The following is a 15,000-nucleotide window of genomic DNA, read 5'->3' as shown; positions in this document are numbered from 1 at the left end:
CCCCCCGACCGCCACCCCCCGACCGCCACAAGGCGACCGCCACAAGGCGACCGCCACCATCCCCAAGCGCCACCCCCCGACCGCCACCCCCCGACCGCCACAAGGCGACCGCCACAAGGCGACCGCCACCATCCCCAAGCGCCACCCCCCGACCGCCACCCCCCGACCGCCACAAGGCGACCGCCACAAGGCGACCGCCACCATCCCCAAGCGCCACCCCCGACCGCCACCCCCCGACCGCCACAAGGCGACCGCCACCATCCCCAAGCGCCAACCCCCGACCGCCACCAGCCGACCGCCACCAGCCGACCGCCACCAGCCGACCGCCACCAGCCGTTCGCGGTGTGCGCCTCCGGCGCCACCGGTCCCAAGCACCATCCCCAAGCACCATCCCCGACCGCCACCCCCCGACCGCCACCCCCCGACCGCCACCAGCCGACCGCCACCAGCCGACCGCCACCAGCCGTTCGCGGTGTGCGCCTCCGGCGCCACCGGTCCCAAGCACCATCCCCAAGCACCATCCCCGACCGCCACCCCCCGACCGCCACCCCCCGACCGCCACCCAGCGACCGCCACCCGCCGTTCGCGGTGTGCGCCGTTATCCGCCTCTCGGTGGTCCTTGCCGGGCTTGGGTCGGCGTCCGCTGTCGGTACTTTACGGGACCATAATTGGCCCGCGGACCAGCCGGCGGGGCTCTCTTGAAAGCTTACCCGCCTTCGCTGGTTCCCTGGTGGGCCACGAGTAGCGAGAATTCGGCCTCTTCGCCCGGAGCGCGGCTCAACTTTTGCGAAAATGCACTAAGTGCCAAAGCCCATTCATTTACAACGGCGTGTCCGCCAGAGGGCGCATTTCCCGCCGCGGACCAGCCGGCGGGGCTCGTCGGAGAGCGTGTCCGCCTCTCGGTGGCTCCTGCCGGGCGTGGGTCGCCGTCCGCTGTCGGTACTTTACGGGACCACGTTCGGCCCGCGGACCAGCCGGCGGGGCTCTCTTGAAAGCTTACCCGCCTTCGCTGGTTCCCCGGTCGGCCGCGAGTGGCGAGGATTCGGCCTCTTCGCCCGGAGCGCGGCTCAACTTCAGCGAAAATGCACTAAGTGCCAAAGCCCATTCATTTACAACGGCGTGTCCGCCAGAGGGCGCATTTCCCGCCGCGGACCGGCCGGCGGGGCTCGTCGGTGAGCGTGTCCGCCTCTCGGTGGTCCTTGCCGGGAATGGAACGGCGTCCGCTGTCGGTAGGTGACGGGACCACGTTCGGCCCGCGGACCAGCCGGCGGGGCTCTCTTGAAAGCTTACCCACCTTCGCTGGTTCCCCGGTCGGCCGCGAGTAGCGAGAATTCGGCCTCTTCGCCCGGAGCGCGGCTCAACTTCAGCGAAAATGCACTAAGTGCCAAAGCCCATTCATTTACAACGGCGTGTCCGCCAGAGGGCGCATTTCCCGCCGCGGACCGGCCGGCGGGGCTCGTCGGTGAGCGTGTCCGCCTCTCGGTGGTCCTTGCCGGGAATGGATCGGCGTCCGCTGTCGGTAGGTGACGGGACCACGTTCGGCCCGCGGACCAGCCGGCGGGGCTCTCTTGAAAGCTTACCCGCCTTCGCTGGTTCCCTGGTCGGCCACGAGTAGCGAGAATTCGGCCTCTTCACCTGGAGCGCGGCTCGACTTTTGCCCAATTTTTTCTAAGTGCCAAGGGCTCTTGCGCCGCGATGCGTCCGCCTCTGCTGGTTCCCCAGTCGGCCACGAGTGGCGAGAATTCGGCCTCTTCACCTGGAGCGCGGAGCGACTTTTGCCCAATTTTTTCTAAGTGCCAAGGGCTCTTGCGCCGTGATGCGTCCGCCTCTGCTGGTTCCCCGGTCGGCCACGAGTAGCGAGAATTCGGCCTCTTCACCTGGAGCGCGGCTCAACTTTTGCCAAAATTTTTCTAAGTGCCAAGGGCTCTCGCGTCGCGATGCGTCCGCCTCTGCTGGTTCCCCGGTCGGCCGCGAGTGTCGAGAATTCGGCCTCTTCACCCGGAGCCCGGGCCGACTCCCGCCGATATGATCACATCATGATCCTATAGCAAGTGTCGTACAACCATAACATGATGTACAAAATAAATATATAAATATTAACATCACCTATAAACATTAAATATATAAATATTAACATCACCTATAAACATTAAATATATAAATATTAACATCACCTATAAACATTATGAATACAATGTTTATAACCGAATGCTCACTTTATATTATTTGGCTGTAAATGCGAGCATAAGTTGTATATATCATGTATTTATCCACGAACCGTTAAAGAGATGTCAAGTCAGGCTACCTTAAGAGAGTCATAGTTACTCCCGCCGTTTACCCGCCTGTGTGCGAGAGGCGGTGTAATTTCTCTCCGTGTCCGCTGGAGGGAGGTATTTCCCCGTTACGACCTCCGGGGAGATCAACGGGACGCGGAGAACGCTTAGCCGGGGCGCTTGGAGCCTCGTTCGGCTTAGAAAGTGAGGTGGAAAGCACTCGGGGAACCGGCTGGAGGTGCTGTGGAAGTCCAGCGGGCCGCGTAAAACGCTTAGCCGGGGCTCTGGAAGCCTCGTTCGGCTTAGAAAGTGAGGAGGAATGCATCATGAGAACCGGCTGGAGGTGCTGTGGAAGCTCGGCGGGCCGCGTAAAACGCTTAGCCGGGGCTCTGGAAGCCTCGTTCGGCTTAGAAAGTGAGGAGGAAAGCACTCGGGGAACCGGCTGGAGGTGCTGTGGAAGTTCAGCGGGCCGCGTAAAACGCTTAGCCGGGGCTCTGGAAGCCTCGTTCGGCTTAGAAAGTGAGGAGGAATGCACCCGGGGAACCGGCTGGAGGTGCTCTGGAAGCTCAGCGGGCCGCGTAAAACGCTTAGCCGGGGTGCTGGAAGTCTCCTCGGGCGTCAAGAGTGAGGAGGAAAGCACCCGTGGAACCGGCTGGAGGTGCTGTGGAAGCTCAGCGGGCTGCGTAAAACGCTTAGCCGGGGCGCTGGAAGCCTCGTTCGGCTTAGAAAGTGAGGAGGTAAGCACTCGGGGAACCGGCTGGAGGTGCTGTGGAAGCTCAGCGGGCCGCGTAAAACGCTTAGCCGGGGCTCTGGAAGCCTCCTCGGGCGTCAAGAGTTAGGAGGAAAGCCTGATGAGAACCGGCTGGAGGTGCTGTGGAAGCTCAGCGGGCCGCGTAAAACGCTTAGCCGAGGCTCTGGAAGCCTCCTCGGGCTTCAAGAGTTAGGAGGAAAGCCTGATGAGAACCGGCTGGAGGTGCTGTGGAAGCTCGGCGGGCCGCGTAAAACGCTTAGCCGGGGTGCTGGAAGCCTCCTCGGGCGTCAAGAGTTAGGAGGAAAGCATCATAAGAACCGGCTGGGGGTGCTGTGGAAGTCCAGCGGGCCGCGTAAAACGCTTAGCCGAGGCTCTGGAAGCCTCGTTCGGCTTAAAGAGTGAGGAGGAATGCATCATGAGAACCGGCTGGAGGTGCTGTGGAAGCTCAGCGGGCCGCGTAAAACGCTTAGCCGAGGCTCTGGAAGCCTCCTCGGGCTTCAAGAGTGAGGAGGAAAGCACCCGTGGAACCGGCTGGAGGTGCTCTGGAAGCTCAGCGGGCCGCGTAAAACGCTTAGCCGGGGCGCTGGAAGCCTCCTCGGGCGTCAATAGTTAGGAGGAAAGCACCATGAGGACCGGCTGGAGGTGCTGTGGAAGCTCGGCGGGCCGCGTAAAACGCTTAGCCGGGGCTCTGGAAGCCTCGTTCGGCTTATAAAGTGAGGAGGAAAGCAGCCGTGGAACCGGCTGGAGGTGCTCTGGAAGTTCAGCGGGCCGCGTGAAACGTTTAGCCGGGGCTCTGGAAGCCTCGTTCGGCTTAAACAGTGAGGAGGAAAGCAGCCGGAGAACCGGCTGGAAGTGCTGTGGAGGCTCGGCGGGCCGCGTAAAATGCTTAACCGGGGCTCTGGAAGCCTCGTTCGGCTTAAACAGTGAGGAGGAAAGCAGCCGGAGAACCGCCTGGAAGTGCTGTGGAGGCTCGGCGGGCCGCGTAAAATGCTTAACCGGGGCTCTGGAAGCCTCGTTCGGCTTAAACAGTGAGGAGGAAAGCAGCCGGAGAACCGCCTGGAAGTGCTGTGGAGGCTCGGCGGGCCGCGTAAAATGCTTAACCGGGGCTCTGGAAGCCTCGTTCGGCTGGGAGAGTGAGGATGAAAGCACCATGAGGACCGGCTGGAGCTCTTCTGGAAGCACAGCGGGCCGTGGAGAACGCTTAGCCGGGGTGCTGGAAGCCTGGGCCGGCTGGGAGAGTGAGAAGGAAAGCACCATGCGAACCGGCTGGAGGTCTTCTGGAAGATCAGCGGGCCGTGTAAGATGCTTAGCCGAGGTGCTGGAAGTCTAGTAAGGGTCTGCCATCTCGTCCAAGGTGCTTATAAAGTGCATATCCGCTCGGCTGGAGGTATTTCTTGCCACCCGGCGCGTGTGCACGGCCTCTGGGTGGTCCCTGGCCGGCGTGGATTCCGGGCCGCGACAGCTAACTTGCGGGACCCTAAATGGCCCGCGGACCAGCCGGCGGGACCTCGGTGACCACCCATCCGCCTCGCGGTGGTCCCCGGCCGGCTAGAATTCCGGACCGCGATCGCTAACTCGCGGGACCCTAAATGGCCCGCGGACCAGCCGGCGGGACGTCGGTGACCACCCATCCGCCTCGCGGTGGTCCCCGGCCGGCTAGAATTCCGGACCGCGATCGCTAACTCGCGGGACCCTAAATGGCCCGCGGACCAGCCGGCGGGACGTCGGTGACCACCCATCCGCCTCGCGGTGGTCCCTGGCCGGCTAGAATTCCGGGCCGCGATCGGTAACTCGCGGGACCCTAAATGGCCCGCGGACCAGCCGGCGGGACCTCGGTGACCACCCATCCGCCTCGCGGTGGTCCCCGGCCGGCTAGAATTCCGGACCGCGATCGGTACCTCGCGGGACCCTAAATGGCCCGCGGACCAGCCGGCGGGACGTCGGTGACCACCCATCCGCCTCGCGGTGGTCCCCGGCCGGGTAGAATTCCGGACCGCGATCGGTACCTCGCGGGACCCTAAATGGCCCGCGGACCAGCCGGCGGGACCTCGGTGACCACCCATCCGCCTCGCGGTGGTCCCCGGCCGGCTAGAATTCCGGACCGCGATCGGTACCTCGCGGGACCCTAAATGGCCCGCGGACCAGCCGGCGGGACGTCGGTGACCACCCATCCGCCTCGCGGTGGTCCCCGGCCGGCTAGAATTCCGGACCGCGATCGGTAACTCGCGGGACCCTAAATGGCCCGCGGACCAGCCGGCGGGACCTCGGTGACCACCCATCCGCCTCGCGGTGGTCCCTGGCCGGCTAGAATTCCGGACCGCGATCGGTAACTCGCGGGACCCTAAATGGCCCGCGGACCAGCCGGCGGGACCTCGGTGACCACCCATCCGCCTTCGCTGGTTCCCAAGTCGGCCAGAATTCCGGACCGCGATCGCTAACTCGCGGGACCGCAATTGGCCCGCGGACCAGCCGGCGGGACCCGCTCCACTTCCTATCCGCCTTCGCTGGTTCCCAAGTCGGCCAGAATTCCGGACCGCGATCGCTAACTCGCGGGACCGCAATTGGCCCGCGGACCAGCCGGCGGGACCCGCTCCACTTCCTATCCGCCTTCGCTGGTTCCCAAGTCGGCCAGAATTCCGGACCGCGATCGCTAACTCGCGGGACCGCAATTGGCCCGCGGACCAGCCGGCGGGACCCGCTCCACTTCCTATCCGCCTTCGCTGGTTCCCAAGTCGGCCACAAATGACGATTATTCGGCCTCTCGCTCTGGAAGTCCCGTCAACTTGCGCGAAAATTTTCTAAGTGCCATCGGCACTTGCTCGGAAAAGTGTCCGCCTCTTCTGGTTCCCTAGGTCGGCCGCCAAAAGCGAAAAATCGGCCTCTACCCCGTTTGGGTACCAGGGGTAGGGTGCAGTACCAACTTTGGTCTTCAGGTGCGCCAGAGTGCGATGGTTGGTCCCACTAGTCAGCGTACTCATCGACGGTTTACTCCCCTTTCGCAAAATATAGTGGGCACGTATGTGCAGGACTGTTTATTTTTATTTTGAAAAATTTTCTAAGTGCCAGCGGACGCTGGCACACGACGTGTCCGAGCCACGATGGTGCCCAGGCCGGACAGCGACGGCGAAAAAGCCGATTCTGGAAGTTTCGAATATGCCAACGGCAAAAGCGGCGTGATGTGTCCGCCTCGGCTGGTTTTCCGGCCGGCCAGAAAAAGTGAAAATTCGGCCTCTCGCTCTGGAGGTCCGACGAACTTTGGCGAATAATTTCTAAGTGCCAACGGGTGTTCGGCCGTAATGTGTCCGACGCGGCTGGTTCCTCCGGTCGGCCAGAAAAAGTGAAAATTCGGCCTCTTCGCCTGGAAGTCCGGCCGACTTGGGCGAATATTTTCTAAGTGCCAACGGGTGTTGCGCCGAAATGTGTCCGACTCGGCTGGTTCCCCGAGTCGGCCCGAACGAGCGAAAATTCGGCCTCTTCGCCTGGAAGTCCGGCCGACTTTGGCGAATATTTTCTAAGTGCCAACGGGTGTTACACCGTAATGTGTCCGACTCGGCTGGTTCCCCGAGTCGGCCCGAACGAGCGAAAATTCGGCCTCTTCGCCTGGAGGTCCAACGAACTTTGGCGAATATTTTCTAAGTGCCAACGGGTGTTGCGCCGAAATGTGTCCGACTCGGCTGGTTCCCCGAGTCGGCCCGAACGAGCGAAAATTCGGCCTTTTCGCCTGGAAGTCCGACGAACTTTGGCGAATATTTTCTAAGTGCCAACGGGTGTTCGGCCGTAATGTGTCCGACTCGGCTGGTTCCCCGAGTCGGCCCGAACGAGCGAAAATTCGGCCTCTTCGCCTGGAGGTCCAACGAACTTTGGCGAATATTTTCTAAGTGCCAACGGGTGTTACGCCGAAATGTGTCCGACTCGGCTGGTTCCCCGAGTCGGCCCGAACGAGCGAAAATTCAGCCTCTTCGCCTGGAAGTCCGGCCGACTTTGGCGAATATTTTCTAAGTGCCAACGGGTGTTCGGCCGTAATGTGTCCGACTCGGCTGGTTCCCCGAGTCGGCCCGAACGAGCGAAAATTCAGCCTCTTCGCCTGGAAGTCCTGCCAACTTGAGCGAATATTTTCTAAGTGCCAACGGGTGTTCGGCCGTAACGTGTCCGACTCGGCTGGTTCCCCGAGTCGGCCCGACCGAGTGAAAATTCGGCCTCTTGCTCTGGAAGTCCTGCCAACTTGAGCGAATATTTTCTAAGTGCCAACGGGTGTTCGGCCGTAACGTGTCCGACTCGGCTGGTTCCCCGAGTCGGCCCGACCGAGTGAAAATTCGGCCTCTTGCTCTGGAAGTCCTGCCAACTTGAGCGAATATTTTCTAAGTGCCATCGGGTCTTGCCCGGAAAAGTGTCCGACTCGGCTGGTTCCCCGAGTCGGCCCGAACGAGCGAAAATTCGGCCTCTTGCTCTGGAAGTCCTGCCAACTTGAGCGAATATTTTCTAAGTGCCATCGGGTCTTGCCCGGAAAAGTGTCCGACTCGGCCGGTTCCCTAGTTCGGCCACATAATGTGAAAATCCGGCCTCTTGCTCTGGAAGTCCTGCCAACTTGAGCGAATATTTTCAAAATGCCATCGGGTCTTGCCCGGAAAAGTGTCCGACCCGTCCGGTTCCCTAGTTCGGCCACAGAATGTGAAAATTCGGCCTCTTGCTCTGGAAGTCCTGCCAACTTGAGCGAAAATTTTCTAAGTGCCATCGGGTCTTGCCCGGAAAAGTGTCCGACTCGTCCGGTTCCCTAGTTCGGCCACATAATGTGAGAATTCGGCCTCTTGCTCTGGAAGTCCTGCCAACTTGAGCGAATATTTTCTAAGTGCCATCGGGTCTTGCCCGGAAAAGTGTCCGACTCGGCTGGTTCCCCGAGTCGGCCCGAACGAGCGAAAATTCGGCCTCTTGCTCTGGAAGTCCTGCCAACTTGAGCGAATATTTTCTAAGTGCCATCGGGTCTTGCCCGGAAAAGTGTCCGACTCGGCTGGTTCCCTAGTTCGGCCACATAATGTGAAAATTCGGCCTCTTGCTCTGGAAGTCCTGCCAACTTGAGCGAATATTTTCTAAGTGCCATCGGGTCTTGCCCGGAAAAGTGTCCGACTCGTCTGGTTCCCCGAGTCGGCCCGAACGAGCGAAAATTCGGCCTCTTGCTCTGGAAGTCCTGCCAACTTGAGCGAATATTTTCTAAGTGCCATCGGGTCTTGCCCGGAAAAGTGTCCGACTCGGCTGGTTCCCTAGTTCGGCCACATAATGTGAAAATTCGGCCTCTTGCTCTGGAAGTCCTGCCAACTTGAGCGAATATTTTCTAAGTGCCATCGGGTCTTGCCCGGAAAAGTGTCCGACTCGTCCGGTTCCCTAGTTCGGCCACATATTGTGAAAATTCGGCCTCTTGCTCTGGAAGTCCGACAAACTTTAGCGAATATTTTCTAAGTGCCAACGGCTATTCTGCCGTAACGTGTCCGACTCGGCTGGTTCCCCGAGTCGGCCCGAACGAGCGAAAATTCGGCCTCTTGCTCTGGAAGTCCTGCCAACTTGAGCGAATATTTTCTAAGTGCCATCGGGTCTCTCCCGGAAAAGTGTCCGCCTCGTCCGGTTCCCTAGTTCGGCCACGGAATGTGATAATTCGGCCTCTCTGAGGTACCAGGGGAACGCATTTAGGTACCAGGGGTAGTCGCTGAGGTACCAGGGGTATGCATTTAGGTACCAGGGGAGACCACTACGGTCTGTTGGTCCCCCTAGTTAGTGTACTCATCGGTTTACTCCCCTTTCGCAAAATATAGTCGGCACGTATGTGCAGGACTGTTTATTTTTATTTTGAAAAATGTTCTAAGTGCCAACGGAAGCTGGCACACGAACTGTCCGAGCCACGATGGTGCCCAGGCCGGACAGCGACGGCGAAAAAGCCGATGTGTGTTTGATGGAAGTTTCGAATATTTTCAAAGTGCCAACGGCACTTGCGGGGTGATGTGTCCGCCTCGTCTGGTTCCCCAGGTCGGCCAGAAAAAGTGAAAATTCGGCCTCTTCTCCTGGAAGTCCGGCCAAGTTTGGCGAATATTTTCAAAGTGCCAACGGCACTTGCGGGGTGATGTGTCCGCCTCGTCTGGTTCCCCAGGTCGGCCAGAACAAGTGAAAATTCGGCCTCTTCTCCTGGAAGTCTGGCCAAGTTTGGCGAATATTTTCAAAGTGCCAACGGCACTTGCGGGGTGATGTGTCCGCCTCGTCTGGTTCCCCAGGTCGGCCAGAACAAGTGAAAATTCGGCCTCTTCTCTTGGAAGTCTGGCCAAGTTTGGCGAATATTTTCAAAGTGCCAACGTCACTTGCGGGGTGATGTGTCCGCCTCGTCTGGTTCCCCAGGTCGGCCAGAACAAGTGAAAATTCGGCCTCTTCTCCTGGAAGTCTGGCCAAGTTTGGCGAATATTTTCTAAGTGCCAACGACTCAACAGCCGTAAAGTGTCCGCCTCGGCTGGTTCCCCATAACGGCCAGAACAAGTGAAAATTCGGCCTCTTCTCCTGGAAGTCTGGCCAAGTTTGGCGAATATTTTCTAAGTGCCAACGACTCAACCAGCGTAAAGTGTCCGCCTCGGCTGGTTCCCCATAACGGCCAGAACAAGTGAAAATTCGGCCTCTTCTCCTGGAAGTCTGGCCAAGTTTGGCGAATATTTTCTAAGTGCCAACGACTCAACCAGCCTAAAGTGTCCGCCTCGGCTGGTTCCCCAGGTCGGGTACCACAAGTGAAAATTCGGCCTCTTCTCCTGGAAGTCTGGCCAAGTTTGGCGAATATTTTCTGAGTGCCAACGACTCAACCAGCCTAAAGTGTCCGCCTCGGCTGGTTCCCCATAACGGCCACCAAAAGTGAAAATTCGGCCTCTTCTCCTGGAAGTCAAGCCAAGTTTGGCAAATATTTTCTAAGTGCCAACGACTCAACCAGCGCAAAGTGTCCGCCTCGGCTGGTTCCCCATAACGGCCATGAAAAGTGAAAATTCGGCCTCTTCTCCTGGAAGTCAAGCCAAGTTTGGCAAATATTTTCTAAGTGCCAACGACTCAACCAGCGTAAAGTGTCCGCCTCGGCTGGTTCCCCATAACGGCCACCAAAAGTGAAAATTCGGCCTCTTCTCCTGGAAGTCAAGCCATGTTTGGCAAATATTTTCTAAGTGCCAACGGCTCTTGAGCCGAAAAGTGTCCGCCTCGGCTGGTTCCCCAGGTCGGCCACCAAAAGTGAAAATTCGGCCTCTTCTCCTGGAAGTCAAGCCAAGTTTGGCAAATATTTTCTAAGTGCCAACGGCTCTTGAGCCGAAAAGTGTCCGCCTCGGCTGGTTCCCCATAACGGCCACCAAAAGTGAAAATTCGGCCTCTTCTCCTGGAAGTCAAGCCATGTTTGGCAAATATTTTCTAAGTGCCAACGGCTCTTGAGCCGAAAAGTGTCCGCCTCGGCTGGTTCCCCATAACGGCCACCAAAAGTGAAAATTCGGCCTCTTCTCCTGGAAGTCAAGCCAAGTTTGGCAAATATTTTCTAAGTGCCAACGGCTCTTGAGCCGAAAAGTGTCCGCCTCGGCTGGTTCCCCAGGTCGGCCACCAAAAGTGAAAATTCGGCCTCTTCTCCTGGAAGTCAAGCCAAGTTTGGCAAATATTTTCTAAGTGCCAACGGCTCTTGAGCCGAAAAGTGTCCGCCTCGGCTGGTTCCCCAGGTCGGCCACCAAAAGTGAAAATTCGGCCTCTTCTCCTGGAAGTCAAGCCAAGTTTGGCAAATATTTTCTAAGTGCCAACGACTCAACAGCCGAAAAGTGTCCGCCTCGGCTGGTTCCCCATAACGGCCACCAAAAGCGAAAATTCGGCCTCTTCTCCTGGAAGTCCTGCCAACTTGTGCGAATTTTTTCTAAGTGCCAACGGCTCTTGAGCCGAAAAGTGTCCGCCTCGGCTGGTTCCCGCGGTCGGCCGCCGAAAGCGAAAATTCGGCCTCTCCCTCTTTAGGTACCAGGGGTTGGGGTACCAGGGGTAGGGTGCAGTACCAACTTTGGTCTTCAGGTGCGCCAGAGTACGATGGTTGGTCCCACTAGTCAGCGTACTCATCAACGATTTACTCCCCTTTCGCAAAATATAGTCAGAACGAGCATGGGGGGCGCGGAATTGACGGTAAAGAACGGCGAAGAGTCGAGCGCTGGTTTAACCGCCAGCATCGCCCCCTGCTCGGCCACCCAGGCAGGGTTGCACGGCAAAGCACCCTGGAAGGCACACAGAGAGAGAGAGAAAAATTTTCTAAGTGCCTCTCTTGACGAAAAATTTCTAAGTGCCTCTCTTGACGAAAAATTTCTAAGTGCCTCTCTTGACGAAAAATGTCTAAGTGCCACAGCGCTCGAAAATTTCCTAAGTGCGAGCACGGCTGTGAAATATTCAAAGTACAAGGAACGCTGGCAGAATCTCTCGACGGCCGTCTGCTCCCGGCGGCCGCCGTGAAGTCTCCCCTCCCGGGGACGGCTGTCTGCTCCCGGCAGCCGTCCTTAACCCCCTCCCCACACGTTGGACGAACACCAGCCGAGGGCGAAAGGCTCGCGGTGTGGAAGGATCGTGGCCACGGCTAATCTAGCGATGCCCGCGTTGGACGGTCACACCGCACGACAGAGCGGGGCCTGCATCCGGCGCGAGGCGGCCTTCAGGCACGTGGCTCGAGACGACCTCACCCGCCCTAGCCCGGAGCGGAAAGACTTTGAAATTTTCAAAGTCCAAGGAACACTGGCAGAATGGGAGGACCGGCCGCCTCCTTAAACACAGGCCGGAGAGATGGAGCGGGATCAGCGGCCCGCGCGTTGAGCGAACACCGGCCGAGGGCGAAAGGCTCGCGGTGTGGAAGGATCGTGGCCACGGCTAATCTAGCGATGCCCGCGTTGGACGGTCACACCGCACGACAGAGCGGGGCCTGCATCCGGCGCGAGGCGGCCTTCAGGCACGTGGTTCGAGACGACCTCACCCGCCCTAGCCCGGAGCGGAAAGACTTTGAAATAGTCAAAGTCCAAGGAACACTGGCAGAATCTCTCGACGGCCGTCTGCTCCCGGCGGCCGCCGTGAAGTCTCCCCTCCCGGGGACGGCTGTCTGCTCCCGGCAGCCGTCCATAACCCCCTCCCCACACGTTGGTTGAACATCAGCCGAGGGCGAAAGGCTCGCGGTGTGGAAGGATCGTGGCCACGGCTAATCTAGCGATGCCCGCGTTGGACGGTCACACCGCACGACAGAGCGGGGCCTGCATCCGGCGCGAGGCGGCCTTCAGGCACGTGGTTCGAGACGACCTCACCCGCCCTAGCCCGGAGCGGAAAGACTTTTCAAAGTCCAAGGAACACTGGCAGAATGGGAGGACCGGCCGCCTCCTTAAACACAGGCCGGAGCGACCGAGCGGGATCAGCGGCCCGCGCGCAGGGTCTTCCAAATGTACAAAGTCCTAGGGACAATGGCAGAATCGCTCGACGGCCGTCTGCTCCCGGCGGCCGCGGTGAAGGGACTGTACACCCCACCCGGGGACGGCTGTCTGCTCCCGGCAGCCGTCCTTCCCCCCCACCCCACACGTTGACCGACACCGGCCGAGGGCGAAAGGCTCGCGGTGTGGAAGGATCGTGGCCACGGCTAATCTAGCGATGCCCGCGTTGGACGGTCACACCGCACGACAGAGCGGGGCCTGCATCCGGCGCGAGGCGGCCTTCAGGCACGTGGTTCGAGACGACCTCACCCGCCCTAGCCCGGAGCGAAAAGACTTTGAAATATTCAAAGTCCAAGGAACACTGGCAGAATGGGAGGACCGGCCGCCTCCTTAAACACAGGCCGGAGCGACCGAGCGGGATCAGCGGCCCGCGCGGAGGGTCTTTAAAATGTACAAAGTCCTAGGAACAATGGCAGAATCGCTCGACGGCCGTCTGCTCCCGGCGGCCGCGGTGAAGGGACTGTACACCCCACCCGGGGACGGCTGTCTGCTCCCGGCAGCCGTCCTTCCCCCCAAACCCACACGTTGACCGACACCGGCCGAGGGCGAAAGGCTCGCGGTGTGGAAGGATCGTGGCCACGGCTAATCTAGCGATGCCCGCGTTGGACGGTCACACCGCACGACAGAGCGGGGCCTGCATCCGGCGCGAGGCGGCCTTCAGGCACGTGGTTCGAGACGACCTCACCCGCCCTAGCCCGGAGCGGAAAGACTTTGAAATATTCAAAGTCCAAGGAACACTGGCAGAATGGGAGGACCGGCCGCCTCCTTAAACACAGGCCGGGCGAAAAATATGCGAATGTTGGGCGGAAAGACTTTGAAATATTCAAAGTCCAAGGAACACTGGCAGAATGGGAGGACCGGCCGCCTCCTTAAACACAGGCCGGGCGAAAAATATGCGAATGTTGGGTCTCATCCAAGAAAGGGAGTTACCGGCCGCCTCCTTAAACACAGGCCGGGCGAAAAATATGCGAATGGTCCATCCAAGGAAGGAGGACCGGCCGCCTCCTTAAACACAGGCCGGAGAGATGGAGCGGGATCAGCGGCCCGCGAACTGAGCGGCCGAGGGCGAAAGGCTCGCGGTGTGGAAGGATCGTGGCCACGGCTAATCTAGCGATGCCCGCGTTGGACGGTCACACCGCACGACAGAGCGGGGCCTGCATCCGGCGCGAGGCGGCCTTCAGGCACGTGGTTCGAGACGACTTCACCCGCCCTAGCCCGGAGCTGAAACTCTGCGAATGTTAACATCCAAGGATGGAGGCAACGGCCGTCTCGTTAAGCTGAGGCCGGAGGAAAGTCTGCGGATTCGGGGCATCCAAGGCAGATGGAGGTGCCGGCCGCCTCGGTAAACAGAGGCCGGACCGACCGACATGCGACCATGACCCGCCTTGGTAGGGCCCCCACCGGCCCCGGCTAGCGCCGGCGTTGGGTGGACGGTTCCTCCCCACTTGCGGGTCGCCCTCTAGCGCTACGGCCGCCGCGCGAGCGCGCGCTCCGACGCCGCCCCCGCAGGCCTAGCGCGAGCCGTACGGCAGCGAGACCGAGACGCCCCGATTCCACGCACGCACCTAGCGGCCATCAACGGAGGCCGAGCGCGCGATCCGACTCGCGGCACGCCACGCGGGCGTCCGCCGGCCGCGCCGGTCTACCGCGAAAGATGTTTCTCAAACCCTCGCCTAACCTAGGGACGGCTATCTCGGGAAGCCGCCCCCGCATCTGCACCTATCCGCTAAGCCCTCCCGACCACCGCGAAGCGGGAGGACGTCTATCGTGGCCGCCGGGGCGTATGACCCCTCCGCGTGAGGCGTGCGGGCTCGGGTGGGCCGCAACGACCGAGTCTGACTCGGACGGGGCGCAGCTTCCCTCCCGGTCGCAGCATCAAGCGCCGATCGCGCGACGTCACCAGCCCCCCGGGACGGTTCGTCGGGAGCACGGTACAGGCACGTAGCTCACTCTCCAGCTGGCCGCAGCGGGCCGCACCGACCGAGTCTGACTCGGCCGGGGCGCAGCTTCCCGTCTGGGTGACAGCGGCGACGAGCTGCGACTGTTGGCCGCCGCCCCTTCGTCCTTCCCGGATCCCCCCAGTGCCGACTCAACTCCGCATCCTGGCCGCAGCGAGATACCGTCGGGTTGCGGCGCCCGAGTCTGACTCGGGACGCGCGCTTCTTCCTTCGGACCACAGCGTACGTGCCTCGCGCGGGCAAAGTCGCCGGCACAGCGCCGCGCCCCCTCGACCAAGCGAGCCTCAGCCGGGCCGCGACGACCGAGTCTGACTCGGACGGAGCGCAGCTTCCCGCCTGGGTTACCGTGACGAGTCGCGGGCGGCCGTCGCCCTTCCCCCGGACCCCGCCGTGTTCCCTCGCGGTTGCTCCTAAGCCGCCTGCTCGAGCCCAACCGATGTGCCACCCCCGTTGCCGAGTTCGCTCTCCCCGAGCTCGTCTCCCCGTCAATACCGTTCCGTGACCGTCCCGCCGCGCGGCGATCCGCTCTGCCC

Source organism: Syngnathus floridae, unplaced genomic scaffold, assembly GCF_059516105.1.
Source record: "Syngnathus floridae isolate MCC-2025c unplaced genomic scaffold, RoL_Sflo_1.0 HiC_scaffold_28, whole genome shotgun sequence".
Lineage (NCBI taxonomy): Eukaryota > Metazoa > Chordata > Actinopteri > Syngnathiformes > Syngnathidae > Syngnathus > Syngnathus floridae.
This window is presented reverse-complemented; position numbering follows the sequence as displayed.